Here is a 26666-nt window from a genome sequence, read left to right as displayed (position 1 = left end):
ACAGATACGCGCTCTCCCGGCTCCGGACACACGGCGCCCTCGGCCCTCGCTCACGCTGCCCGGGCGGGATACAGGTTTGGGAGTCTCAACTGTGTCTCTTGGAATCTGACTTGAACCAGGCCCTGACGGCTCCAAGAGGCCCATACACGCGCACACACACACACACACACACACGTGCACACACAGACACATGCATACATGCATGCACACGCACAAACATGTGCACATGCATGAACACACGCACGAGTGCGCACATGTACACAAGCCCACACAGACGCATGCACACTCACCCACATGCACACATGCGTGCACACACACAAGCACACACGCACCCGCGCTTTGGGGCCTCTGCACTTGCTCCTTCCTCGCCCTGAAATACCCACGCCTCAGTGCTGCATGCTGTCCCCACGCACCTCCCCAGTTTTGGCTGGACCCCTGGGCCCCGGGCCCCCGTCACCGACACCTCCGCCCAGTGCTCAGAACAACATGGCCCAGTGTCACAAGTGCACGTCCCACATTCCACCGTTGCCACTATTGTTTAAAACAATCCTTCCTCCCTCGGATTCTAAGTGCCCTGGAAGCAGGCGGTATTTGACAGGTCCCTCTCCCTTCCCAGCGTCCAGCACAGGCTCCCCCAAAACCAGATATAAATAAATATGGATTTAAAACGTTCTTATTTTTAAAGAATCATAATTTCATATTATCCCAGGCTGTCTTATTTTCTAATATTAGAGGAAAGAAAACACTTTCAAGAAAACCCTTGCTCACCCTGAAGTCTGAATGGGTCTGGACAGGTCTCTTTTATAGGAACTAAAGGTACAGCCGAATGCCCATCTTGACTTTATCATGTTAAGCCCCATCCCTGGACGGCCCACCGAGAGCTCTAAGCTGGTGGAGCAGGGCCTCTACTGATGGGCATCTTCTGTGGGTTTGAACCTGTTCTGAGCACGGCTGCTTCCAGGCCTCCAACAAGGTGGAAGACGGGGTTACTCACCCCAGACGTTGTTGCTGGGACTAAAGTAATTTGGCACTCAACGTAAATTCGTGCTCACATGATGTGTCTCTTTCTCCTACAAGTAGAGGGCAGCCTCAAATGCAGGTTGATGGAAACATCTCACGTTTTCCCAGACAATGGGAGTTTGGGGTGTCTTTCCAGTTGATGCGTGTTTACCCCACAGTAACAGCTGGATCCACGTTTAATGCAGTCAGCACACGGTTCCTCACAGAATCGCTCTACCTGAGGAATCACACAGCAACGTGGAATCTGGAGTCGGGTGTCAGTTCAAGCCCTAGTTCCTCATCGTGTTGCTTAGGAGACTTCGGGGGAGACTCAGGCTCTTTGAATCGCTCTTGATCTGTAAAATGCGTCTAAAGACACCTGTTCTATTTATTCCATCGACTTGCTTCAACGACCAAGATAACGCAAGTGAGAGCATTACTGACGTATCCTCCGCAACAATCATCTCTAACCGACAAGATCACACAGCACAGAGCAGGTTCTCAGGGACGCTCGTGGTTCCCCCTCCACGGAAAACTTGCGTGGCTGATACAGGAGCGAGAGCAGAGCCGGCCACCCTCCGAGGCAGCGCTGCGTCCCAAGGCCATTGCCCAGAGGCCTCTGGTCAACAGCCACTTTCACCAGTGCTCGCCCAGGGCTCGGGTCAGAAATCTCGTCAGCAGTTCTCAGCGTCCCCGGGTATCGCTTCAAAAGCCCCTGAATTTACGGCCAGTTGATCAGACATGTGGCGACCCTGGGCTTGTGCCTGGCGTCTGGAGTGGGAGAGTCGTGTGGGCCTGAGCTGCGACCCGGCCGGAGGCTGACACGGAGGCCGGGCGGTTAGGTCAGAGCTGAACTGACATCAGCTGGAGTCGCAGAACTGTCGTTGGAGAAGTGCACCGGCACCTTCGGCCCAGAGCCGGGCCCTGCCCACCCGGCTGTTATGGCCCGACTCCGCTGTCATCCTCCAGCAGGCCGCACAGGGTCCTCGCTCCATCGCCGCGCCGGCGGTCAGCTCCCGGCTCTCACAGCACTTCAGGGCCTCCCGCCACCTTCAGGACAAAGGCCAGGTCCGTAACGGTCACAAGAGTCTCTAAGAAGAGACCCCGGCCTTGGCGTTGGGGCGCGAGCGGCGCTCGGTCGCCGCACTGGCAGCGGCCAGGCCTGGTCCAGGGCTGTGGCCCTCTCTCCTGCCCCCAGGTGTGGTGTGATGGGTGATCCCACGCGTCGCCCTGACTGGCCACGGGCCGCCCAGGGATCTGCTCAGCGTGACTTCCGTCAGCCTGTGAGTGAACTGAGCTCGTCCGCCCAGGGAGGGCCTGGAGAGAGCAAAAGGGCAGGGAGAGCACAAAGTCTCTCTCTCTCTTCTCCCGCCCTCGGACCTCGGTGCCTTGGGTCTCTGTTTTCAGACTCAGACAGGGCCTTACCCCAGCAGCTCCGCAGGCTCTGGGCCCTCAACTCAGACTGCGTTATCCTGGCCTCTGGCTTGCTGACCGCAGGTGGGCCGTGGGACTCCTCGGCCTTCGTAATCACGAGACAGCTCCCGAAATGCTGTGCTGTGTCCCGTTCAGGTGCACTTATATGTACACATACCTCCGGTTGGTTCCACTTCTCTGGAGACCCCTGGCCACCACACACCACCGTGCCACAGAAAGCCCCAACCAGGGCCAGGCGGTTAGAGGTTCAGGGTTTCCTGGGACAGAATCCAGTCCGTGCAGATTGCGTGTGCTGGGCAAGCAGAACGGGGGACTCGGGGTGCTGTGCCCCTTGGTCTAGCTGACGCGACCAGGGAATCCCCAAGCCCAGCGTCCCACCTCCCCGATCCCCATCACGTCGCCGCGAAGCTGTTGTCTCCGGCCGCCGGCCGCCAGGGGGAGCCCTCTCAGACCCCACTCCAGTCTCGCGGTCACGTGTGTCTCGTCTCCGAGGAGCAGCCTCCACGCCCCCTTCCCCACGATGATGCTCTCCCCGACTCCTCAGCAAGCCCGAAACCCCCTACCCTCACCTACCCAGCTCTTCCGAGACGTCTCCCCTGCCTGGCCGCCATCCTCAGGAAGCTTTCCGCGAATCCCCTCCGGGGGGAGCTGCCCCACTTCACCCTCACATGCCCTGGGCCCACGCCCAACACGTGAGAATTTGCCCAACTCACCTCTTCGTTAAGAAGCGTGTGACTCTCCTCCGCGGGCTGGGCGCCTCCCAGGAGAGATGCTGCGTCCTAGTTTGCACCCTTCCTGCACCTTAGCGCCCTGCACACTGGAGCGCTAACACTGCACGTCCGACAAAGGTGTGCTGAGCTCCGCCAAGAGTGACCAAGAGCTAAAGGATGGGCAGGAACCAGAGCTTTGGCCGAGCCCAGATTACCGCAGCCTACCTGCAGCCAGCCAGGAGCCAGCGCTGTGCTCCAGGGCCCACCAGGCACCACTGCCAAGATACCACCTAACCATCGCCCTGTTCCAGGGCTGCTACTAACCCAGCTGCCCCCTACCCCCGGATTACGAGCCCTCCAGGGTAAAGGCACCACCCCCGTGGGTGTCTTACTCACCCCTGTATCTTCCAGGAGGGGGACTAGGGACCAGGAAGCGCCCCACACATGGGTGTGGCTGAGTCACGTACCGAGGGCGGGTACCGCCCACAGCTGCGCTTCATCTCTCATCCCCGTGGAGGCAAGAGGAGCCTGGACTTGGCGTCCAGAGGCACTGACTTGGAGCTGGTCCATCAGCGGGGCTCTGCGCACCGGCACCCTTGCTGTCCGCCCGTGCCACAGCCGGCAGGTGGCTGTGTGCAGAGCCGACCTCAGCGACGTACCCTGGTTGCAGAGGCCTGGTCACCGCTCTGCACCGAGCCCCGCCCCGTGGTCACATAATTAGTGTCCTAACACCATTCACTCGCTGACAGTATGCTTCAATTCCAGATGTTGCCACTGACAGCTCAGTCTTTGCAGGGTTCATTAGGTCTGGCTGTTCATCGAGTCCGCCTAATTTCCAGCTATGCCCTGTCCTGTGGAAAAAAATGATAATGTGTAACGATTACACAGTTCGCTTGTTTAATGGAAAACAGATGTGTCATCATTCTCTTGCTGAAAATGGCTTTACCTCCAGAGAGTACCCTGCACGTCCTGTAGTGGCCCTGGTGTGGGGCCCACGGTCCGCCCAAACCACTCATCAGACCCAATATCCCTCCTGCACCATGGGAGTCCGTCTCTGAGCATTGGTTTTGTTGGGTGTTTTCTGTGGAAAGAAACACCCAACGTGTTTCTTGCTCAAGGTGAACGTTCTTGTTCACCAAGAACGTTCATCGGTGTTGAGTGAAGAAAGGGTTCCAAGGCCAAGTGTGTGAGAGGATTGACTTGAAAGTTAAGTGTATGTATTTAATGCAGCACTGGTCCAAGATGTAAATGCACGGTCTCAACTGGGGACCATCGGTGAGGGGAGTACAGGGTGCAGCGCTCCACAAAGCTGTCTGTCCCTAGCAGCCCCTCTGCCCCCCCCCCCCATTATTGGGGACCAGCTGCGGGGACAGAGGTCTGGAGAGCATCCTTGCAGGATCAGTGCCCTCGCCTCTCCAGCTCACGGTCAGAAGGTGACACGTAAGCAAAGATGGTGCCACATTCCTCCACGCCTCCGACAGCTCTTCATCCAATCATCCAATACTTCCTAGCAGCTTCTGTGTGCCCAGATGGTCTTCGGTCGGGCTGTCCAGCAGCCGGCCCTGAAGAGCCGGTCTGTGTACAGGTGCATCGTTAAGGAAGTGTCCCCAGAGGAAATCTGCATGGAGCAGGGCACATAAGACAGGAGCAGGGGGTCCTCAGAGGGCGGAGAGGGCTCCAGGGGAAGGCATACCTAGGTGCCCCTAAGTCTCAGGGTGGGGCAGCCATGCTGCCATACCAGCAGGTGGGAGGGGAGGGTCTGCAGGACATGGGGTGGCAACGCTCCAGGCCCCCAGCTCTGCATCAGCCTCCCGTCTCTCTGTACACACAGCGCCCTCCCAGCTGGAACCCACCCCCGTCTGCCCCAGAGCTGCCCGGTGTGTCCTGAGCTCTCTGCCGTCACGAGTCCTGTTTTGCTAGGACAGTGGCGTCTGCCTTCTCGCCCTGGATCCCGCACAGCTGCTGGTGAGGCACATCGCTCGAGGCGGTCCCTGGGGTCGGGCAAGAAAGGTGGGGGATAAGCTTGCCGGGCACCGGCTGTGGGGAGTGAGGACGGCCTGATGAGTCCAAGGAAGCGCTCTCTGCTTTCTGAGGCATCTGAGGAGGAAACCACGAAAGACGACAAGGTTTCAGCATCGTTTTGTCACGAGGTCAGGGGGACCTCAGTTCCATCATAACTGCATTTCTGAAGCTCTACAGTCTCCAGAAGACCAGACTCGGTCATTCAGTTTGGAGGCCCTAATGTCCCTCGGGAACCGAGAAGAACTCATCCAATTTTACCAGCACTTCTCGGAAACCTGCAGACGCCACCAGAGTGTGTTAGGCGGTCCGGACCGTCAGGACGGACAGCCCTCTTGAATCCACACGGATATTTCTGTTTCCGCAGACACAGCCATCTGCGATTCTGTTCCAGACGGCGGAGAGCCACCAAATTGAATTCCTGCCCCACGATCACGTCCCAGAAGCAACTCTGGGGCAACTCCCAGCCCCGCACAGAAGCGGGAGCCGTCGGGGGCCCTGAGGAGGAAACCAGTGCCCTGGCCTCGCCCCGGGTCTCTCCCCCTTGCCAGCCCCCGAGCTTTGGGGGAAAACGTGCACAAACACACAAAGGAGGTGAAACCAGGCGTGTCCCTGGGCTCCGCTGCGGCCCCTACCTGGCTGGAGATGTCCCTCAGATGGGGCATTAAAAGGACTCACGGGGCAAGGTCGTACCCCAAACCCAGCGCTCATCTGCCTAGTGTCTTTGACCTTATTCCAGGCACCAGGCACAATTCCAGCCGAAGGGCTTTAACGGGAAAGATGCCACAAGGGCCTGGCCTCCCCCGGTGGGTGTCCACTGGCCGTGAGGATGGGGACAGAACAGTCAACGCAGAGCCTCAGCGTGTGGCTTCAGAGACCAGGAGGGCAGCGAAGGGCCTGAGTGGCCTCTCCCTGGAGCTGAGGTCTGAGCGGCTGGACCCCACTGGGCCCACATCGGGGCGGACGGCGTCTGCCCAGGGAGCAGTCGGTGCAGGGCCCCAGCTGGAAGCCCCCTGGCATGTCTGAGGGAGGATGTAAGCCAGGAAGAGGACTTCAGGTTTTATTTGAGTAAAATTAGAAGCATCAAAGGGCTATAAGCAGAAAGGCACCATCATGCAGTTTACGCTTCTGCAAAGCTCTCCTGGCTCCGTGGAGCACAGGCGGGGGGCAGGAGGGGAGGTGAAGGCAGGTGAGCAGGCCGGACGCTGTCCTGGGTCAGATGAGGGCATGGCCAGGACAGGAACAAGGAGGGAGGGTTGCGGGTATTTGGCGGAGGGTGTCACAAGAATGACAGACGGATTTGAATTTCAGGGGGACAAGGTGTTTTAGTTTACACAGCTTAGAGGATGCTGAGACGAGCTACAGAGGCTAGGGGACACGCGGGAGAGGAAAATTTGTTTCTTGGGGGCTCGGGACGCACCGACGTTTTACCGCGTGAAAGCGATCCGCTCTGATTGTGAGGCAGCAGGCGCCTGGCTGTGACCCCACGCCTGGCTCCGCCCGGGGGACCTGGGCGTGTGTGCTCCATGGCCCCAGCTGGGATGACAGGGGCCGCCCCACATGGAGAAGATGCTCCTTCAATGAGACCGTCATCCATGCCTGGAACTTCGCCTGCTCCTCTGCTGTGGGCAGCAGGACGGGGTCCCCAAGACGGGCTGAAGTTCTGAGAGTGGGTGTGACACATCATAGGTCACACAAAAGCCTACCCCCATCCACTGTCACCTCAGTTAAGAGGAGAAGAGGGGACGTAGCCCAGGGAAGGAGAAAGAAGTCCGTGGGGGCAGTGATGCGTCAAGCACAGAGAGAAACGCCAGATTCTAGTGGAACGAAGACGTGAACAGTAAAAAATGAAGAATCGTGAAACAATGGGAAAGCAATGGACTAATTCAACAAACGGCACTGAGAATTGTCTAAAGGGGAAAAATTCACATGCCAAGCTTTGCTTCACTGCATACGAAAAATAAATAGAAAGCCGTAAAAACAAAATGAAATCCTATAGATGCAGGTGGCTGCCGTGTTCCCTAAAGAGCCTGGGAGCTAGAGGGGGAGGTGAGAGTGTGGGGCTCTAGGTCAGACAAATGCAGGCTCCACCCCGGGACCCATTACGCGTGACGTCAGGAAGCCGCTTCACTTCCTTGCACTTCAGTTTTCTTATATGTAAAAAGAAGAGAAAAGGTATCACAAAGACTAAATAAAATACTCCCTCGAAAGCACATGGCATGTAGCTGGCAGGCTGTAAGCACCCACTTTATGTCAGCTATGTTACCGTAACTGCATGTATTTTATAAAAATTTTCAACAATAACGAGGACATTATTATTTTTGCCAGACAGTCCTCAGACCTTCAGAACCTTCCATCTGTCCGATGCCCATTGTGGTATAGTCAGATGAGCTTCGGACACCCGAACACCCACTGCAGGCTCAACAGCTCCAAAGGCGCTCCTGACGAAGGGTCCCGTCGGGGGTCTTCGTGGTGACGTGCCAGGTCCAGAGCTCTGAGTCCCCAGCTCTGGCGTGAACATCTTGGCTAGGAGGGGCTGGGAGGAAGGGGAGGGGGTTAGGGATCCCGTGGTGGGCCCCGTGCTCTGTGATTTACAGACCAGATGCTGCTAGATCTCCATGACAACCCAGCCAGGAAGGCGATCCCTGCCTGACCGATGCGGAGGCCAAGGGTAAGCGGGTAACCCATGGCGGGTCAGCGCTGAGGTTAGATGCAGAAGGATCCCGGGCCGAGCTGTTCACTCTGACACATTCTCCTTCGCTCTTGGGCGGAGCTACTGCTCCAGTCAGGCCCAGAGCCAGGGGAGCGGTGGGTCACTCGCACAGAACCTGGGCCAGCAGGAGACACTGGCCCCAGGCAGACCCCTAGACCAATGTTGCAGGAGTGTGGAGACGCTCAGGTGTCGGGGGACGGCAGTGACCATTTGAACTCAGCGTGGGCAGGGTCAGGGAGACTCTCATCTTAAGGAGATTTTTTAAAAAAAGAAAAAGCTAGGTTTCCTTTAAAAAGAAAATTGTATAGTACATGCAGTAAACAGGCTTTTGAAAACCTATAAAGGCTGTTCCGACACAGGCTGGCGTCATCCACCCCAGGGAGCGCCTGGGCCCCTGGGAAGCTTGGGTGGAGTACAGCCCGTCTCGAGCCCCCAGTTTCTGGTGGGCAGAAATCACGGACGCCAGGTGGGGCCGTCCCCAGGATCCACGCCGCAATTCCAGGACGAACTTGGTTGTGAAATAGGTCAGAGCCCACCTGTGCTGAGGGTGCGCTCGTGCATCTCAACCCCGCTCCTTATTCCCCAGAGTCAGGGTCCCACGGGTCCGAGGCCTGAGCGCACGCGGTGCCGTGTGAGCGGGCGGGGGGCCCCTGTCTGAACACCCAGAGAGAAGAGAGCTGAGGCCACGGAAGAAGGTAGCTGCCCACGCCACCGTGAGGGGCAACCACGAGACCAGCGTGTCAGCCACCACCCGGAAGGACGGTACCTTCGACAAGCTGATACTCCAGCCAGAGGGAGCAGACGGCGAACCGGCCAAGCAGGGGTGGTTCCCATCGCAGCCCCCAGCCAGGACCCAGGCCTTGAGCTGTTTCCCCAGTTCCGGTTGCAGGGCTCCCGGTGCGCAGTTCTGTGTCCCACTGGGGTGACTTGTCAGCCTCCCCAGCCCTGCGATCTCACCCAGGGCACCTGAGCCGCCTCTGTGCTGGCCGGTACCGCAGTGTAATCCGTCCCGCAGCGATGACCTTATTTAGGCGATAGAATCTTATAACTCAAATAGCTGCAGGATGGCCTATCTGTGCAGCACAGATAACATATTTTCTGTCAACTACACTGTGAACCAGTTTTTCACCTCATTTTTTTTTAGATCAGAAGTAAATGGAAAAGGGGACGACGGTATAAGATCTTGGCGGCAGCGGTGACTGAGTGTCTGCTCCTCGGAAGGGAGAGCTGACTCATGGGGGCCGCACGTCGTGAAGATGTTTGTGCAGGAGGGTCTGGCCCAGCCCATGGGAGGTCGTGGCCTGTGGGAAAAGACTAAAGCTCGTGGCAGTACCAGCAGAATCAGGGCTCCCAATTTCCGGGGCGCGGACAGGGGCACGGAGCGACACGAATTCGGAGGAAGGTGAGGAAAACCGTGTATGGCCGGAGACTAAAGGTCCTCATCGCTGTGTGGTAACCACCTAAGGGATTACCCTCACCTGAAGTTTACCCCGAGTTTCCTCCAGAAGACTGTACCCGTCCATCACCAGTTAATGCGAAACATGTCTTTCTGTTTGCAGACGTCTGAAGAAAGCGTGCCTGAGACATGGCCCAAGGCCAGGCCCGGGTCTGGGGACCACGCCCAGGCTGCTGCCGGGGTCCCTGCAGGAAGCGGCGGCCCTTCCCACCTAACCGCCTCGGCAGCTCCCTCGGGGCCGGTGCCCTGGAGCCACGCGCCTGGACTAATGGCCCCATGGAAGCGACGAGCCAGAGACCTTCTCTAAGTATCAGCAACCACACCGCACGCTCCGACCGTGGACCTGCACGCGTGGCCCCGCCGGCGGGAGGGCTCTGTGCCGAGACCTGCTCGCCGGCAGGGCCTGGGGGGAATAGAGGGAGGCGGCTAGTGACGAGGGACAGGATGGATGGAGGGGGACTAGGGGACAAGGGGGCCGGGGGATGGTGCATCTCCACCCAGGGGCTCAGCAGACGGGAGCCCGCCCCTCCCCCCCCGGCCCGGGCTTGGCCTCCAAGACGTTCCTCGTCCCTTCGGGCAGCACCTTCCCACCACCCTCTGCCCTTCTCAGGCCATCTGGAGGTTGCGCTCCAGCCCTGAGGGACCCCACATGCCCGGCCGGCCAGGCTCACCTCGTCTGGGAAACACCTGCTGACGAAAGCAGCCCTTGGCGCTACCTAAGCCTGAACGCAGGGACACCAGCCCTGGCCCCTGGGGTCCCGCCTGCCCTGAGGTGGCCTCTGTCCCCAGCCGGGCAGGTGGGCTGCCTTCCAGAAGGTCAGCTGGGAAGCACAGCGGGTGGTTCTGCACCCAGCTCTACAGAGAGTGTCCAGGTCCCCGAGGAGCAGGGCCTCAGACACTGAGCCCCTTGTTCCAAGAGTCTCATGGGCCCCGTTAGCCCCCACCATGCTCAGGAAGCGCCCGTGCCCCTCCGCGTGGCCCGTGTGTTTGTATCTCATCCCCTCCACCTCCATCCCCATCGTTGTGGCGTTAGGCCAGCTGTGCTTTTGCACCTGCCCTGGTCGGTTGCCAAAATCTGGTCCCTTCCTCCCGATGGAAAACACGTCTATTCAGTCTTCCAGAACAGCCTGACCGTCACCTCCTGACAGGACGCCCACCCCACAGAAAAGCTCCCCTCAGGCCTAGAACCGTGCGTTTCTGGTGGCAGGCGGAGCCAGGCAAGTGTGGACTCAAAGGACAGCCTGCCACCCTCAGCCGGCAGCACCATGGGTGCCGGAGGGCAGGGGCGGGACCGTGCAGGGCAGCTCTGCTGGAGGGTCCCCATCGGATGGAAACGTGCTCCCAGGAGCCTCCTAAGAAACGCACAGACTGCGAGCGGAGCTGATCCGCGGATCGGAGCTTGGAACCCAGGGCGGCACAGGACGGTCAGAGGTGCGCAGGCCGCACCCAGCCTGCTGTCCATCCCAAAGGCGTTACCTGCAGGTATTCTTAACCGGCCCACGAGTGGGTGTTTAGATGCTCCCATCAACATCAGAAATGGGCCAAGCACGTGCTCCTTGACGTAATGGAACGCCATGAAGGAGACTCTCCAACACAGGCTCTGCCATCACTCAGACGTGACCTGGCTGGGGCTCAGCTTCCGTGGGAAAGGACTCACTGAGCAAATCGGTACCGGAAGCAAGATTCCCATCACCGTTTCCCCTCGTCCTTGCCTCCCGTGCCCACTCTCATTAAGAAGGTTTCCTGAGCAAGGAGGTGCTTTAAGAACACCTGGCAAAAGCCTTATCAAAGGTCGCCGGGCTCTATAAATGCAGCTGTTTCACTGGGGTGGGAGGGAAGGAGGGAGGTCGGCGCCCATTCAGTGTTTGAACCCCGAAGCCGGGGTCCCGAGTATTAGAAATGCCCTGCAACGTGGCAGTGCCACTGGCCACGGGCCGTCCCTTCCACCCGTGCCCGCTCTCTCGTCGGATCTTCACGGCCGCCCCGAGAGACCAGAGTACGTTTGTATCTGGATTTTGTACCAAGAAAACAAAGCCTGAGCCAGACCATGTGATTCCTCGAAGGCACACAGCCGGTCCAGGGAAAGCTGGACTCGGGCTCTAATCCCTCCTGACAGCCTCTTAATTCCAGGCCCAGTGCGGCTCTCACGGGGCGGCTGGCGGTGCTCTTCAGAATAGCTCCTATGTGATGTGCACTAATCGATGGATTCGCATCAGTGAGATGCTCCGTACACAAGGTGACCCACACACAGTAAAATCTAAATGCTGGACCGGCACCCCGAGTTCACAAGGTAACCGCAAAACCCACTGCTGAGCACAGGGCAGGGGCCACACACACTCCAGCTGGAGGCTCTCAGGACAAAGAGGAGGGAAGAGGGTGTGTGACAGTCACAGGCTCTCACGTGCACCTGTGTGAGGTCCCCTGAGATTCCGGGGAGGCCTGGGGGAGACGCACCAACAACGCGAGGGCAGCTCTGTGCTCGGCCACTGTCCAAGTCACCCTTTCCTTCCGCTCGGCGCCCGGCCAATGCAGAGTTCCGAATCCTTGGGGGCTGCCCCTGCCCTGTAGGTCACTTCCCTCCATTATAGCTGGGGGGTGGGGGTGGGGGGGGAGAGGGCAGGCAGAGGCACGGTGCCCGGGGCAGCCGGTAGCAGAGCCAGCGGGTCCCCATGCGCCTCCTTGACCAGAACGGGACCCAGAGCCTGTGCTGCAAAGGCACCTGCTCCAGTGTCTCTTCCGCCAGGATGAGGAAGGACCAGGAAGACCCGGAGAGAACGTGAACCACGACAGGCAAAGCGAGGGGCCACATCCTCATCGCCTAGAAACCACTCCTTCTTTCCTCCCATCAAAACCCACGAAAAATCTGGTGTTTCCTTAACCCCGATTAGAACAAAGTGTAAGCACATGGTCTGCTTGAGTCGTGATTACCAGGAAAATGCTCACCTTTCACTGGTCATTCATATTTTCTCCGCACCCAGAGACACCTAGCATCCCGATGTTTCCCCATGTTCCCAAGATCACCACGTGAAGCCCCTGACATTTCCACCTAAAGTATAGCACTAAGGAGAGTGAAAGTAAATTATATTGTTGTTTAATGAGCCTTTACTCCACCTCGCCCCTCCACGGGAAGGGAGCATCTCCCTGCCCCAATCCTGGGCACGACCATGGATTTGCTTTGGCCGACGTGCCCTGCTCACCCCGTGTTGGTGAGCCTCTCAGGTCTGAGCCTTGGTCCACAGTGGGAGCTGACACATCAACAGAGCAGACGCGAGGCTCCGTATTTAGGGGGTTCCCGCTGCCACTCACTGACTCACGCTCACCTGAGGGCCCTCCCGATGGTGGACCACGCGGCAGGTGCAAGTCTGTGTGCACATCACAGTCTGTGAAACAGCTAGAAAAAAAATGGCAACAGCAATTCATTCATTTTACTAGACAGGATCAAAGAGAAGTAACTCTCACGCCGAAGTCAAGGATATTTATGTCCTAGCACCCTATTTATGTCCGGTTATTAAACTAACTGGACCTACCATGCTGTCAGTCCTAAAGAAAAATGGGAACCACACGCCCATATCTGCGGTAACTGCCCAGTCCCCTCACTCCCTCAGGCCCATCCCTCCAGAGCTATCTCCTCGGCATCCCGCTCTGTCCAGCCTGCGGCCGTCGGCCTAGTGCTTGGACCTGGCCTTGCCCCGAGGGTCTGCGGCGGGGGAGCACTTCTGGTGCTCTGAGCGGCCTTGAGTTCTGCGGCTGCATCCGCAGGAGAGAACTCAAACCACAGAAGGACCTGCAGCAGGCCTGGCCACTACAGTGGAAACTGCAGAAGAAAAAGGTACACGAACTTCAGAATTTCCGCTTCTGGGAGGCGACGGAGGGAGTGACTAGTTTAATTTAGAGCAAGTTTCCCGAAGGCATTGTTGTGCAAACTGTGATAAATCGGTGCTGGCGATGACCCTGCAGACATGAGACTGCGGTCCACAGTCTAATTGTGAAGATATAGAAAATGTAAATTACGCTAGGTTGTTTATTTTTAATGAAAAATTATGCTTAAAATAGTTCATCTGGTCAGCTGGCGAAATTATTTGCCCAAAGTATGTTCTTCCTCAGTGACACCTGATCAGCACGGTGTCCCCCTACGCCCCCCACCCATGAAGGCTCTTCTCAAGGACCCTCAGGTCTAGACTCACGTCCAACACCCCTGCTGGGGGAGGAGTGGTGGGCACTCGCTCATCAAGACATTAAATGGACCACGAATGCCCCAGCTTCGCCAAGACTGTTCTCTTTCACTCCCTTCCTCTTTTCTGATCCTCAAGGCATCCACGCTTCACAGAAGGACCTCACGGCCCCTCCAGGCTGTCAGCCCAGGCTCCCCACCCGCTGCTGACACGTCGGGCAGGTAACTCCCGTGGGGACTGCCCTGTGCATTATAAGATGTTTAGCAGCGTCCCAGGTCCCTCCACACTAAATGACAGCAGCGTCCCTCAAACGCACCTGGGGATGTTGCCAAATGTCCCCTGAGGGGCAGAAACGCCCCTGGCTGAGATCCAAACATATTCGACGTCTTGAAGCAATTTATCAAGCTGGCTTAAGACCATGTTTCACATATTTTGGCTGGTAAAAAACCTGTATGTAAATTCCCAGGGCAAGTTGCTAAAAACACAGTTTTCTAGATTCTATCCCAGACTTACCTTGCTGATCCCTGGAGGCGGGTGTGTGAGCAGCTCAACGGTGTTCTGACGGGTCAGGGCCTTCCTGCTGTCCCCCGGGACAGCCCTCGGACGACGGCCAGAAGTCCACAACAGTTCTAGACGCCTCTGTCAATGAAACATCCAGAAAGTGAAAATGGGCCCTGTTACCTCAGCACCTTCTTTGCTCTCCAGGGAAAGCCTTTCCGGGGCCCCACCCCTCTGGGCCAGATTACGCTACAAATCTGAGTCTAAAATATCCTCTGGCAAAGGGAAGGACCTGTTTCACCCCTGGGGCTGGGGAGCAGCCCCTTCCCTAGAGGACGGAGCCAGCCCAAACTTGCATTAAGCTGGGGACCTGTGGGCAGGAGAATGAGAATAAACAGAATTTACTTAAGGTTTTTTTCAGAAACATCTCGCTACCAGATCAAGTTCCCACAAACGGTATTGCTTTGGACTGGGATTAGTTTTTTTTTAATATTAGGCAAAATACAGGACCGGTGAGATAAGGATGTGACATAAGAAACGGGAAGACGGCACACAGACGCCGGGGGAGCTTAGCTTCAGCCTCCAGGAGATGTGGCCAGAGTCCCAGGACATGAGACATGTGACTCCAGTTTCCACAAAGATGTGACAGAAACAAGTCATTTTCTGAGTTAACTTTAATTAGGAGAGAAATAAGAATATGTGTGTTCCTCCACACATCTTACGTGGACCTGGGGCCCCAGGAGACAGTCTGGGCTCAGGGATCCCCAAGGATGTCGGATGCTGAGGGGCCCGGGGTGGGGGAGGGGAGGAAATGGGGGAGAAGAGAGACTGGTGGTCTCTGGGGAGCAGGAGTTCTTGTTCCTGCCGCTCGCGGGTGAGCTGCTCATCTGGACACACAGCCCTGGAGGTGGCAGCAGCAGCGTCTCCACTCCAGCCCGACAGGGACCACATCCTGCGCCTGCCCTGGACGCCTGCTCCCCAGCCACTTAGCTGTCCGAGCAGCAGGAGGCCTAGGAGTCCCCCATCCCTGCTCTTTGCTCCTGCGAGGAAGCAGTCGCCTGAGGATCGTAATAAAAGTGTAACTAGCTACCAAGGCCCACAGTATTGGGCCGACCTCCCCGTCCAGGGTGGGGAGCCCCTCGGGGGAAGGTCCCCACGGCAGGGACTCTGTGAGGGCCACGCAGGAGGGACCAGAGAGTGGGACAGGCGACTCGGGACTCAGATAAACTCCACGCATGGCCTGGGTTGCGGACGCTCACCTGGACGCTGCCCTCTCCGTAACTGACCAGCCACGTCACGCGCTGTCCCCTGTCACCTACCTCTACTGTGTTTTGCCACATAATACGCTGACTGACTCAAAACCAGCTGATTTTGGATGAAAACACTCTTGCATTTTCAGAAGAAATACTACTAATTTGGACGGTGAGCGTCTGATCAGAATTCCCTGTAAATATTTGGATCCAGCGCCCGGGGAAGAGAGACCCGGTTGACTGTAATTGATCATGGAAAACCTATTCCTTACAGCGTACATGTCGGTATCTCCACTGGGCTCAGCAACTTAAAAGGCCCCAGGATGAAACTGGCGCAGAGAAGGTGGTGTCCTCGGGTGCCGGCTGACAGTGACAGATGGGAACGGGGACCAGCATGCTTTCAGCCCCGATGGAGGGCAGACAAGAAGCAGGCCTCATCGTGGGTGGGTTGTAATTCATTTCAAGATGCAGAGCGGCTCAGAGCTCAGAGGTGAACAAAGGGCCAGGGCTGCAGTCCCCAGAGAGTCTCCCCTCAGATCTGTCCCCGTCTGCTGAGTCTTCAGAAGGGCTGCTTAGCCATGACCTCCGCCCTCCAATACCGCGAGGAAGCTCTGGGCAGGGATGGGACCGAGCGTCACCATCATTGGTGGAGAGGGACCCGATTTATTAAACACAGGAGTGACAGGTCTGAACGGAATCGTCCCCCAAGACCGAAGGAAGAGGCCCCTTTTGTGGACAGCTGCGGGGATTCTGCAGCACTTCAGACGGGGCATGCGGGGCAACGCTGGGATGCGGAACACACGGTCCAGGAAGAGCTCGGGGGCTGGGGCGTCTCCTGGGGAAGTCTGAGAGGAGGCAGGAAGCACAGCTGCTGCCGCGGGTGTGGAGGAAGCCTGGGGTAGGTGCTCTCAGGATCCGTGGTTGCAGGGCTGCAGACACATTCTGTTCCAGGGATGCAGCCCTGAACCTGGGTACCACAGAACCTCTCCTCGGCCTCAGCCTCCCGCGGGGCCTTGGCCTCTCCCCCCGACTCTCCTCCCAGCTCCGCACCCCCTGCCCCCTCATAGAGCATCACCTTCTCTCACTGGGGTCCCAGAAGCAGACTTCATCAGGACCCCCCAGGTCCAGCACCTCCCCTTTTCATCCACTTTTATAGATGAAAACATCTACACACATCAAAAATGCAAGGCAGATCACCATTCGCTTTCCAAAACTCTTCAATCACTTCCAATAGCTGAACCCCCAGTCCAGGCTCAGGAGAAAGTCCTTTAACCCCGAGCGTGTCCCCAGCCCTGCGCTGTCCAGCTTCACCTCCACGGCCACCCCCGGCTCCACCCGATCGTGAGTCACCACCAGGCGGGAGCACAGCCGCCCAGCTTCATACGCGGTCAGTCCTTACTGGTCTGGGATTCCGTGTTGGTACATCTGCCTGCGCACCAAGACCTATTAGTGACCTGCAGTCTGCACTCGTGGGGCCTTCGTGGGTGTCCTCAGACATCGCAGAGCAGGGAAACACGTGCACATCCAGACCCACCGCCCTGGCTCCGCTGGGACAGGACCACATCCCGCCTTCTCCGTCCAGCTCACACGCAAACAGGTGTCCTCCTCGTGGTCTACTGAGAGCCGTGCTCTTCACATCTCGGTGACCTTGTTCGTGGTTTTCTGTCTAAAATGGTCCCCAAGCGTCACGCTGCAGTGCTGTCTCGTGTCCTAAGCATACAAAGGCTGTGCTGGGCCTCCCAGAGGAGCTTCCATACAGTACGAGTTACGGGCTGTTGGCCCCAAGTTCAATGTTAGTGCATCAGTGCTGTCTATTAAGTTGGGTGTCTTCAAACAGAAACACAGAGAACAAGGTGGTGCACTGTTTGCTGGATGAAGCTGCTGTGACCAGACGTCGGCAGGACTCTGTGGTGGTCCACTGTATGTGTCCACTGGGCTGGGCTGCGGTGTCCCGGTATCTGGCTAACCGTTATTCTGGGTGTTTCTCTGAGGCTGTTTTTGGATGAGATTCCCATTTAAACCAGTGGACTGCAAGCGAAGCCAATTGCCCTGCCCAGGGGGGGTGGGCCGCGCCCAATCAGTTGACGGCCCGACCTGAACAAAACCTGACCGTCCCGAGCAAGGGGGGGGGGGGTTCTGCAGCCAGCTGCCTTTGGACTTGAACCGCAGTGCCCACTCTGCTCTGGGCCTGGGGCTGCTGACCGTGCTGCAGACCGTGGACTCACCCGCCTCCACCATCACAGGCAGTCTGTGCATGTGCACATCCTGCTGGCCCTGTTTCTCTGGGGAGGCCTGACCAACACACGGACCCTGTATCTCCCAAGAGCAACGGGCCAGATTCACCGACTCAGTGCTTGGGCCCACTTTTCGGGAGCATAACTGCCGTGAATAACGAGAATAGACTGCGTCGTCCCCGCCGCCTGGTTGCTATTATTCAGGTCACACAATTATCCCAAGCCCCCGTCCCCACCTCCCACCACGTGAAGCCCTCCCTGGACCCCTAGACTCTTGCCCTGGGGTCCCACAGGAGCCGGGGTCTCGCCCCTGTGGCAAACCTGGCACAGAAATGGCACAGAAGTACCTGCGAGTTCCCTTTCTCAGCAAACCGTGAGCACTTAGGATAGCGCTGTGCTTCCCTGGAACACGGAGGCTCTAGACGACCCTCAGATGCACGAATAGCCCGTGAGAGCAGCCCTCGCGGGAGGACGGTGGCTCCCGACTGCAACGCCAGGCTGCTTTCACGCCTATTGAAACTGGTACCGCACTGTGCGCACGGCCACGTGGTTGAAGGTCACCCGGTAGCCCTCCTACGGAAACTTCCCGGGTCCCGTTACAGTGCTGGAAATGCCTGCGTCTGTTCTCTGTATTTTGAGGCCTTGATGGGCACGGCGAGGACAGAGGTATTTTCCGGGCCAGGAGCAGGCAGGGTCTTTCATCAGCACTTCAGCTGTTCAGACCAGCAGGGCCTTGAGGAAATGAGGAAGGCGTGTTTTCATAGGTTGTAAACCAGACGAGGTCATCAGAACTTGGGGGCATCTGGGCTGAGACAGCCGCTCACTGACGCATCTTACTGATAACCCGGGGTCGGTGGAGTGGCAGGGAGGGATCCGCACGCAATCTCCTGTGACCCCCGCCACGCGTCTCCTCTCCTGACCATCTCGCCCGGAGCAGAAGACAGGGTGACAGGGCCAAACTGCTCCGGGGACAACATCTAGAAGCAGTGAGCTGTGAAAACTTCAAGTCTAGGGAGAACTTCAAGGAAGTAGATTTGGGTTCACTGACCTTGAAACGTTAGGAAGGTCTGTAACATTCCCAGCTGCCCCAGTACGGCCGGAGAGAGAAGACGCCCTCCCAGAGGAGGGGCCAGGAAGCGGATGGGGCTCAGAAGGGCCCTGGAGAAGCTTTACGCCCCCCTGCGTCCCTCTAATGCTGAGACCTGGGTCACGTCCCTCCTGGGAACCGTCAGCTTTGATCTGCTCCCTGGACACCGGGTTTGGATCTCAGAGCCAAGCACTCGATGCCTGTGCCGTGCTGCTGGAGGGACCCGTATCTCGGGGCAGGGAGACATGGCGGCCACACGGCTCGGCCGGCTTGCCACCTCCCCTTCCTCCGCGCACAGACCGCTGGGTGGGCGAGCCCGCAGGGCCTCAGCTCCCCCCATCCCAGCCAGGCCCTCGGCCGAGCACAAGCACAGCCAGCCTGGCCGCTCTGCCCGGAGGTCCTGTTCTACCTTCCTGACTTATCTCAGACTCTGGCCCCAAAGCTCATACTGACATTGGCGACAATTTTACATGGACGGTGACAAGATCTGACAGAGCTTAAAGTTTCAGTGAAAAGATGACACAGCTGCTGTCCAAACACAGGCTCAAATTCGGGGCCAAAAATGTAACGTCTGTGTGATGCACACAAGTTGCGTCATCCCTCTGCCCTCACTTGTCCTTTCTATAAAGTACACGGGTTTGGTTTGCCAGGAAGGGAAGATGAACTCACACCTTGAACCATGAAACACCAGGCAGATGTCTGTTCGTTAACGGTACCAGGAGACGTAACTGTGTTGCCCACCTCAGCACCCTTGGTCACACCTGCAGCTTCATTCCATGCCCTCTGGTCCATGCACAGAGCATCTTTCCCTGCCACATTCTCCATCCACTGGGGACAGGAGCCCAGGGCGCAGGTGCCCCTGCTTTTTACATGGAAACTAGCATCTGTCATATTTCTTAGGCTCTATTCACATCTGGTCAGAATAGCGATCCTGCTGGGAGTTTCAGCATCTTGCTCTTTGACAGTTTGAAGAATTCAGATGGCAGAGATCTTTTGCTTTTGGGAAGAGTCGCTCAATACTAGGCTGGGTTCTAAGGCTGGGTTTTGAAAAATAAAATCCTGGGAACATTCTATCTATTTTTTCCTAACTTTTCCTCTGCCATTTTGGGACCCAAAATGGAGGTGATGACTTATCCCCAGTAGCAGTGTTTGCTGTAATGCTCCCCAGTGTAACAATGGATAACTCTCACTACATATCACTGGTTTCTGAGCGGTACTGATGAAAATAATCATAATAAAGACCAAGGTCATTGCTTTGAGATGTGAATAGCTATTGGTAAAACTGAAATGCCAACTAGCCTTCAATGACCTTGAGGTAAAACTGTATTATAGCTCTGATGAATTTTAACGACCCAGTGCACACGACAGGGCCTGGAGAAAGCATGTGTCCTGCAGACTCTCGTGCTTTAGGCCAAATACACCTGCAGCACCACTTACCAAGAATATGACCGTGAAAACGTTACATCCACTCTGAGCCTGTTTCCTGTCTGGAAAAGAAGGGGGTTGATGCCATCACAGAGAGCTCAGTGAGCACTTGTGGACTTAGATGTAGGGGTCCAAGCTCAGGGATGGTCACATCCTCACATGCAACAGGGATTAATGTTCTCCCCCACACCGAATGCAGGGAAATCGTTATGGAAACAAAGTTACTGGACCTACTGACTTAAGGCTCCAGGGAAGTGAAACATCTAGAAACTTCGATGGAGACACCCATCATAGGATGGTCCACAGAGCAACAGGGAAAAGCAAGGGAGACCAGACACCTCACTCTGCACTGAGCCTCCGCTGGACCCTCTGTTTGTGAGAACAGGGCAGCTGGGAGCAGTCGGGTTATCCTGGGGGGTGAGGATTAGAGATCATCGTGCCTGGATTGGAGGACTAATTCTACCACTAACCAGCTGATAACCTCGGGCAGGTTACTCATCTGTGCCAATGCCTGCATTTTCTCAGAGGATCATTGAAAGGGTTAAATCAGTTATGCATGGATAGTACTTAGAGAACATTCCAAGGGCTCAGTTAATGTTAGTTATTTATCTATGTCAGGACTTGGCAAACTCTGGCCCTCTGCCTGTTTATATAAATAAAAATTTATTGGAACATGACCCTGCTCATTTGTTTAGGTGTCGTCAGTGGCAATTTTCACCCTACAACAGAAAAGCTGAATAATTCAGACAAAGACCACATACTCGCAAACCTAGGATTTTACTGTCTGGTTCTTTCTTGAAAAAGTTTGCTGATCCCTTGAAACTGTTAATTTTATGTGTCAAATTGACTGGGCTAAGCATGTCCAGATATTCAGTCGAACATTATTCTGGCTGTTTCTACAAGGGTGTTTTTTGGATAAGATTAACATGGAAATTGACAGACTGAGTAAATCAGATTGCTCTCCCCAGTGTGGGTGGGCCTCACCCAATCAGGTGAAGACCCAAATAGAAGAAAACGATTGACCCTCCCCTGAGCAAGAGCAAATTCTCCAGCAGATGCCCTTGGACGGCATCTGCAGCATCAGCTCCCCTGGTCTTCAGCCTGCCGGCGCACCCTGCAGACTGGACTCCTCGGGCTCCATGACTGTGTGAACCAATTCCTTAGACATGTATTTTACAGATTCCGTTTCTCCAGAGAACTCTGTTCTCAATCTATCATTCACTGGAATATTCAGGACATCTGAACACGGCCCTGAGACTGTTGTAAAGGACCTTTCATCTCTTTCAGGATGGCTTAAGGAGACATGGGCCTGAGCCAATGCCATCCCAGAGGATAGGACCCCTCACAGGTTGTACTCGTGGGCAGTGGAGGGAGGGGCTCCTGGCTGTCCCCACGTGACCTAAATAACTAGGTCATCAGGCCCCTTCAGGTCCCACCCTCCCTCTCTTTCAATCTTTGGGACTAGGAACTACAATTGGAGGTCTTAAACATTCTTAATTAGCTTGTTTCATTATCACATTAACACTTACCACTTTTTATAAAACTATTTTAGTTTTTAATCATCTTTTATGATGTTACTCCAATTAACTGTGTTGGAAAAATGCTGAACCTGAGCTTCCAAGAATAAGGTGTTAGTTTTTGAGGTAACTGTGTTTGATAGTGGGGTCTTCTCAGATTTCAGCACCTGGAAGTGGGCTGGTGCATCATTTTACGCACTGATATATGCATAACAATATAGATCTATTTGCACAAGTAAATGCATAGACACAATATGTATTGTCATCTCACCACTAGTCGGCATCTGAAGAAGCCATTGATATATACCTTCTCCATTTCTGTTCGTTCACTTAGCCACTTCTTTATCACTTCTCTTTAGCAAAAATCGTAACATTGCGATTTCACTGGAGCCTCCTTCAGAGATCACTTGGTATCATGGAGTGAAGTTAGGAACTACTTAATGAAGCAACCCACCAGAAGCATGATGGCTCAAACACAGCGGAAGGTTACGTCCCACCACGTAACAGAGCGTGGAGGGCAGGGCCGTCGGGGGTCTCATGCTGGGGCTGCTCTGCCGTCTTCAGCAGGTGGCCCCCAAGGCTGTCCAGGCCCGTCTCCGTGTTGCGGGGAGGATGGGGCCGTGCGTGGAGCCTTCCTTGGGCCAGGCCCAAGCACTTGTGCTCACATCCTGTGAACTAACCTTAAGTCCCGCTGCCGCACCTCATTGCCGGGGAGGCTGGGAAACCCCATCTCGCCGGGCGCCCGCGAAGAAGAAAACAGGAATTTTGTGAACAGCCGGAAATCTCTGCCATTGCCGCTCAGCCGAAGTGGGGAAACAGAAGATTGCTTGAGTCTAATCACAGGTGGAAATGAATATTTTCATGATGCAGAGAAGAGCTTCATGAATATTCAAGCAGCCTTATGAGAGAGGTAAATCAATACTAGTGTTTTTGGGGGGTGTAAAGTGGGGACTGTGAGTACATAAATTCAGGGGCTCCGTGGTGCTTTGAGGTGTCGCTGAAGAAAAACATGAGACTAAACTCCTGGGCTGAGCCCATCCCTTTATTCATGCCGATGTGGACCGGCAACCTCAGGGTTCGATATCGATCTACGCGGTAAGGACAGAGGACCAAGTCTCTAGCAGCTCGTCTTATACCGAGGAGGACTTGGGTCAAAGTGACCCTCAGACCAACGGCAAGCCCGTGGTCACTGACACCAGGACACGCAGGCACCTTTAAGGTACCTGCACGCTCAGAGGGAGAATCTGATTCAGGGGAACTTGAGACCTGAGACGTGAGATGCAGTGGAGCGAGGAAGAGGCACTGGAGCCCGAATCCCTGTCCTGCTGTCACATTTCTTCCATCATTCATTCATTCAACAAGCATTTGTTGTCAACCGCATACTGCAATGCTTCAAAATCAGCTCAAGCCCTGTTCTGTGGCACTTATGTTCCAGTGGGGAGATACACGGTAACAAATACACAAGCCAAGGGGAAACGGCAGACTGCTGTGTCTGTGCAGAGGATGAGCAGAGCCGACCTGAGGCCGGGTGTTGTGCGTGTCCACAGCCCCTGCCAGCCCAGCACCAGTTTGTCAGCCTCGTCACACTCTGCCCTTTAGAGACCCATCCCTCCTGCACCCTCAGTCCGAGCAGATCGGGGGCTGCGTGCTCGGCTCTGGGGTGGGCGCACACCTCGGTATGGACGGTCGGAACGCAGCCTCCCTTCATGCTGAGGCTCCGCTCCAGGACAAACAGGCCAGGCGGCTCCTCCCGGGGCCTTTCCTCAGGAGAGCAGGAAAAGAGTCACTTTCTACATCAGCTGCTAGTCAGGGGCAACGCAAGCCTGAAGCCACAAGATCTCTGGTCCTGAGCACTTGGAGGGAGCCCCCCGCACCCCCTGCCCCAGCACAGGAGGAAGTCGGGCCCCGCCAAGGGCCCAGCCAACAGGAGGAGAGGGGCGTTCCGGTGAGTCCCTCCGTGCGGCCCACTTCGAACCAGCCCTCCTCTGGCTCCCCAGTTACGGGAGCTGATGATTCCCATTTCCCTCAAGCCTCTGAGCTGTGGTTTTGAAATTTGCAAGGAAGAGGCTTCGAATACCCAGAGAGGATGGGGGCGGGGCCTAGGGGTGGGGAGTAAGGAGGGCAGGCAGTGGAGACTGAGAACAATGTGGTCAGGACGGCCTCTGGGAGGGGACAGCTGCTCTGGGCACATGGATAACAATGGCACTGCTGTGTGATAAGCCGGGTAAAGCAAATTCTAGGAAGGAGCGGCAGAGGAGAACACTTGGGGTGTTTGGGGCTCAGCGCGGAGTCCCCAGCAGCTGAGCAACAGAGCCAGGAGGACCGGGGGCCCACGTGCCGTCCTGGGGTAACGGGCAGAGAAGTGGCAGGATCTCATTGATGTCGTTAAAGGGTCGCCCTGATAAGCAGAAACAGAGTGATGGTTCCAAAGACTAGACGCTGCTGAGGAGGGCTGACGCCGCGCGGGTCAGGTGGAGGTGGGAACGGGGTAGGCTTGAGTGGACGGAAGCGCCCTTGGCAGGTAGAGCCAATGGGACCTGCCGGTGGCTGTGCGTGAGGGGGAGGGGGGAGGAGGAGTCCAGAGTGACCCCAAGTCTCAGGTTGGTGGGCGCGGGGGCCTGGTGGTGCCGACTCCTGGGAAGGGACGGTGATGGAGAGAAAGGGCTCGGGAGGTCTGGGGTGGCCACTGGATTGAGATTCTGATTCTCAGGCCACAAGCTGGATAACTGATTAATCACTCTGAACCTTAGTTCTCCGAGAATGAAAACGTAAGCTCTATCGTGAGAGTAAGGTTGAGGCAGGGAAAGTAAAAGTGACAGAGGCAGGGCCCACGTACAGCAGGCGCTCAGTGAACACTGATGGGCCTTGGATGTGCGTGGAACGGGGATCGCAGAGGCGGGGCAGCCCCGTCAGAGCCCAGACGCCCAGCACAGCGCCAGGGGTCCACGGCCGAGCTGGCCAGGGATTCAGACGCATCTGGGCGCGTGGGGCTGCCTAGTTCTGTTTGCAGGGGGAACTAAGCCGCCCCCAGGGACAGGGCTCACGCTGAGGAGAGTCCGATGACGTTGCCGTTCAAGTTCATCTCACAGACCGAGACAAGAGTCCTAGGGTGGGGCGAGGAAAGGGACGGAGAAGCAGAAAAGTCATCTCCCTGCATCTCTGCTCCCCCGTGCCAGCATCCCCTGGTTCTCACAGCCTAAGGGCCCTGGAGCGCCCATGGGGCCCCAGCCAGCTTGGTGAGCTGCCCGGACGCAGGTGCCCAGCAGAGGTGGCAGCAGCCGGCCTCTCAGGCAGAATCCAGGTGGATTCCAGAAAAGGAGCAGCGCCCACCGCAGGCCTGGTGGGGCCCCCAGCACACCTGTCATTTCAGATGAGACACCTGTGGGGACCCAGAAGAAGAGCAAATGCCAGGGAAATTGCGCAGGGAGCAGAAACTAAGCAGCCCACCAAGCCGCATCCCTCTTCAGCCCCTCCCCACGGAGCGCTCCCTCAGCCCCGACCCGGACCACCTCTCCTTCCGGCAGGAGCCTCTCTCCTTCCAGTTGCGCTGACTTCCTTGGGACGCTTTTGTTAGCTGCCTTTGTTCCCGTTCAACAGTTTCACATCTAATCCCAGAGACAAAATCATCCAGGTGTCCTCAGGGCTTTGCAGAAGTGTGTGAATAGCCACTTCCGCAGAGGTCTTTCCTTTGTACATTTCTTAAAACGTTCACGCAATTTTTTTAAGTTCCTTTGTAATAAAGAAGCTATTTTTAACCAGACATAAATACTGGTCACTTTATTGGTTTGGAGAAAGTATTTTTAAACAAGTCATAATGATTTCCCCGTAGAAATGCCTCAGCTGAACGCTGGGACCTAGACGGAACCTGACCATACTGAGATGCACTCAGCCCTTCAACAGGGGCCCGCCACCCGGTCTCCATTGTTGTCACCTCCACAGGACTGTCCCCAAAGAAGGAGTGCCAGTCTGTGCTCCTGAAGTGTCTCCCCCTCCCCCCAAGGACCCCTCAAGGGATGGAGGAGGAAGTACCTTGATAAAGCTCTGCTTCTGTAAAAGCCATATTTGCTCATGGCAGAACGCTTAGGAAATACAGAAAAAAAAGCACGAAGGAAACAAAAATTACCCATCACCCTAAAACCAAAAAGTAACCTTAGCCTTTGTGAGCCTCAGTTTCCCTAAGTAAAAGGGGAATAAAGGTGTCCCAATCGATCATAATAAATAGGGCGCCGTCCGGATGGGTAGCCCACCTCTTCTGGGGTGAGGCCCAGCTCACAGCGGTGCCCTTTTCTGAGGCCTGTCCCAGAGGTGAGTCAGACACACGTCTGTGTCGGTGACCCTTGGCCCCGGCCCTACCAGGCAGAGTGGGAACAGCGGCCTGACCCAGTGACGGGGGGTGCCCAGGGGCAGCCCTCTTCTCCACATCTCAGAGCATCAGAGGAGCCCTGTCTGCAGGGACAGACGGACAAGCAGACAGAACAAGGAGCAAGAGGTGAGAGACGGTGCAGCTGGGAGGCCGTCTGTCCGGGCACCGTCCTATAGGTTCCCTGGGCCTGTGCTGCCCCGGGGCCCCGTGCAAGCTCCAGTCAGCTCTCGTCGGCCATGAGGACTCTCCAGAGCCGGGACAAGGCCCAGCTGTGCCCTGGGTGAGGCCTGGTGCAGGCAGGATGGGCCCCGGCCTGCGAACCTCTCTGGGTGGGTGCTCGCCCAGGCCCCACGTGCAGTGGCACGGCAAAGCCCTCTCACAGCCTCCCCAAGGGGGATCCCTCCCCATCTCCACGTCCCCACGGGGGGGAAGCCCATCCTAGGTCACAAAGCCAGGGAGTGGCTGGTCTGGGCCCCAGAGCCTGTCCTCAGAGCTGCACGCTTCACGGCCAAGAGCTGCAGCTCCAGGGACAACAGATGGTACAGGTCTGTGTTCTGGAACATGCTCCTTCTTCTCTCTCTTTCTTTTGGCGCTGCGGCCTGTGGGATCTTGGTTCCCCGACCAGGGATTGAACCCGCACCCCCTGCATCGGAAACGTGGAGTCTTAACCACTGGACCGCCAGGGAAGTCCCTCTTCTCATTCTTCTAGTTTAGATGGGCTGCCAATCACCCGCTCGATCGAAAGCTTTCAGTGAATTCTGGCAGGAAACCACTCCATACCCATCACCA

This window comes from Aethalodelphis obliquidens, unplaced genomic scaffold (genome assembly GCF_003676395.1).
Source record: "Aethalodelphis obliquidens isolate GAN/ISIS:26980383/991018 unplaced genomic scaffold, ASM367639v1 scaffold12, whole genome shotgun sequence".
Classification (NCBI taxonomy): Eukaryota; Metazoa; Chordata; class Mammalia; order Artiodactyla; family Delphinidae; genus Aethalodelphis; species Aethalodelphis obliquidens.
Note: the sequence above shows the minus strand (reverse complement) of the source record.